Source organism: Gavialis gangeticus, unplaced genomic scaffold (assembly GCF_001723915.1).
Source record: "Gavialis gangeticus isolate Ggan-Ray unplaced genomic scaffold, GavGan_comp1, whole genome shotgun sequence".
NCBI lineage: Eukaryota > Metazoa > Chordata > Crocodylia > Gavialidae > Gavialis > Gavialis gangeticus.
In genome coordinates this window covers 4,793,773-4,797,096 of record NW_017728960.1, presented here as the reverse complement: position 1 = coordinate 4,797,096, position 3,324 = coordinate 4,793,773, and the positions used below count along the sequence as shown (strand labels likewise).

The 3,324-nt window shown below is 41.3% G+C and overlaps 1 protein-coding gene and 1 long non-coding RNA gene across 7 annotated transcripts in view; one reads left to right on the top strand and one right to left on the bottom strand.

Annotated features, from left to right (window-relative positions):
- Positions 1–222, bottom strand: part of POGZ (pogo transposable element with ZNF domain) — a 50,711-nt gene extending 50,489 nt beyond the window's left edge. For 3 of the 6 annotated variants that reach the window (XM_019528312.1, XM_019528305.1, XM_019528320.1), the window contains exon 1: positions 72–221. The gene's annotated coding sequence lies outside the window, so the exon portion shown is untranslated. Of the gene's footprint in view, positions 1–71 lie in introns of all 6 variants that reach the window. The other 3 variants (XM_019528289.1, XM_019528297.1, XM_019528328.1) reach the window with 2 other exon arrangements.
- Positions 223–396: 174 nt separating this feature from the next.
- On the top strand, positions 397–3,119 carry LOC109305344. The gene is made up of 3 exons (XR_002099604.1): positions 397–1,024; positions 1,568–1,680; positions 2,911–3,119. It is a non-coding gene; the product is annotated as an uncharacterized LOC109305344 (long non-coding RNA).
- The last annotated feature ends 205 nt before the right edge of the window (positions 3,120–3,324 follow it).

Here is a 3,324-nt window from a genome sequence, read left to right as displayed (position 1 = left end):
CCCCGCGGCCCGGTTGATTCTGCTGCGTCCGTCCCCCCCCTCCCCCACATAACGGGCTCGCGCCAACTCACCTTCCTTGCTTTCTCCCGCCGCTGCCCGCTGCTCAGCCGAGGCGGCTCTCGCACTCTCTTAAAGGGACACGCACCCCCACAGCACCTCGGAAAGGGCAGCGGGAAGGGGAGGGCAGGTTGCATGAGCTTCCCCCTCCCCCCCCCAATATTTTTTTTTTTTTGCACCCCCCCCGGAAAAGAAAAAAAAAAAGCGCTGCGGGTTGATACACACACAAGGCACCAACAGACACACACACACATACACACACACACACACAAAAAAAGGGGACCTGGCTGGCGGAGGGATACGGTGACGTCATTTCCTCCTCGGCTCCCAAGTTGCTTTGGGATTGGCTGGCTAAGGGGTGACATCACTAGGAGCAGGGCGCACCCTAGCTTGGCTTGGTGAAGTTTGTGTGAGGCACAAATTATTTGGGGATTTTTTTTCCCATTGTTTTTTGGGGGGGTGGGAGCCTCCCAGGGCTTTTTTTGGGGGTGGGCTCCATTCCTTCAGGTTCAGAAATTGGTGGCAAGGTGCAAGAGGGGAGGAGTAGGGTAGGATCAGTGGTGCCCTTTGAGGGCCCCACTAGCCATGCTGGGGGAGCTGCTCCGCCATGCCCCACTCTGTGGTAAAAGTCAAATATTTAATGTTTCCATTTGCCCTCACATGCATCATATTTTTTCCCATAGGCAAGCCAAAAATCTCAGAGGCGTGGATCGAACCTACCTCCAACAGCCGCTGTTAGTGTTGGAAGGGTCACCAGTTGGGCTCGAACTTGCTGCCTTCTTCAGTTGTTGGCCATGGGGTTGGCAGCATAGGTTGGTCTTGAAATTAACTTGCCACCAATAAGGATCATCCGCTTTGTCTTGGTTGGTGACGTGGTTAGGTCTCCAGATAAACCTGCTGCTTAGCGATTTAGGCATAACGAACAACCTGGCTATGTCTTGAATCCACTGCCTGCAATGGTCATGAGGTAGATGGTGACATGGCTGTGTCTTGAATCCACTGCCTGCGGCAGTCATTAACTAGTAGGTAGCAATGTCACTGTGTCTCAAATCCACCACCCCTGGTGGCTATTGCTTTTCTAAATGGTTAGTAATAGGGAGAGGTTCCTGATGACTGTTAGGTGCCTAGTGACACTGTTAGCAGCTGAACTCACAGTTTGTAATGGGTAATGTTCTTAGATAATTAGCCTTGTGGTTGACATTTAAACCTGCCACCTGCAGCTGGTAGTTTTGAGCTTTATAATTAATTTTATTTACTGACCTAATCTCAGCATTCAGACCCATCACCTAAGATTTGAACTGAACAAGTTAGTTAAGAAAAAAATTGTTAATGACAAATACTTTGGGGGCTTTCTAATAGGTGTTGGGAATCAAATGTTCATATTTGTTGTCAGACGTATTGTAATATTTTTCTATGGGGGACCAAAGACTTTCAGAAGTATGGTGGTTTTATGTCCCTGCTGAAAAACCTGTCATTTTATCACCATTGGCATTAATTTCTTCCCTTTCAGGCAGTGACAGCTATGAGCCCAAGAGCTAAATGGGCCATGGAAACTGAATTCCTCCACTGCCTCCATAGGGGTCCCCAACAGGCCCCCTGTGACTGAGGCATATTCATGTGATGGTGAGTGCCTAGCAAATCTGTAGGCTCTGCCCATCTAGGTATACAAGCCCCATTTCAATAGGAAGCTTAAGCACGTGTGTAACATCAAGTATGTGGATAATCCTAGTATAATTAATCAGTATCTTCTCAATGATTAAAGTTTTTTATATTGGCACTAGATAATTTTCAGTCTCCCAGACTCTCAACCTAGTAGGGTTCATTAGAAGTTGACATTCTCCCACATATACATTTAAATGTTTTATATCCTCTGTAATAATTCATACTAATAATATTTATTTATAATTACAGTTAGCAATGCTGATAAGTTTTATGATTTTTTACCACACACCAAAGACTTAATAATAAGTGTATAACTCAGCATTCATGGGATAATGTTTATTTGTAATAAGACAATACCTTTACAGCAACAGTAATATATACATACAGTTCATATTCGCTAATAATTGTTGGCAATTATTACATGCATCTTCAGTGCCCTTTAAGAACATTAATTTATTAATTCACACAAAACTTCTGTGAAGTTGGTAAATAATAGTCTGATCAAAAGAATCAATTTTATATGGCAATCACATGTCACTAGCATTTATCTATTTCATTTTTATTGATGTCATTATTGTCCTGTTATTGATTAAACAAGCACTTTGATTTGAATTGCCCGTTATTCTTTCTAGCTTGCATGATGCATCAGGTTTTCTGACACATGTTGGTGGGATATATTTGGATGTATGTACCTATATATCATTTGTCACTGATGTAATGGACTGAATTCTCTGCTGGAGTAAAGCCAGTGAAGTTAATAATAGTAATAAAAGTAACTATTATTTATCTATGTGTTTTGCAGTAGTAAGGAGGAACTGCAGTCATGGGACAGAAATCCCTCGTGCTAGGTATTGTAGAAAGGAATCTTTTCATAGAGTATCAGCAGCCCTCACTCTTTTCCCCCAAGAATGTTTGCCTAAGGAGAAATATTTATGAATCATAAGAGAACAGAATCCCTTGAAGCCAATTACTATTTTCATTACTGGTCTACCCTAATGACTAAAAAGGTCAAAAAAGCTTTTAAAAGGAGTTCAGGCATTATTAATACAATTCAACTCCAAATGATAACATTTTATAGCAAAAGCAGATCTATGACTACTGTGATCACCGTTAATAACAAAATCAACAAATACCACACTACCATATTGGACTTGTTTATTATATTTACAATATTTCTTATATTTAAAATAGGGATCATCAGGAGTCACCAGGCCCTGTTTGCCTTCATCCAGTGTACGTGATGAAGATGCTAAATCATGATGCGATTAATAAGCAGGGCAAAAAAGAAAGAGAGGATTCAGCAGGAATCTCAATATTGGTGAGCTATTTATAATTTTTGATGTATGGATATGGAATGAAAGGGGAATCCATGCCATTTTGTGCTATGGGAGCAAATACTGGCTGCCACTGTGCTTCATATTACACTACTCGGAGTTATGGTGATAGTAGAAATAGGAATCAAATCCTAACCCTGCTTTATATGACTCAGAATAAAGGAGACTTCTCTAATTGTTAACATTATAGAGCATATGACATAAAAATGAATACTTGTGATTCCATCCAGTAAACAGCAATAGTACACATGCGCTGTCCAATTTATTAGAT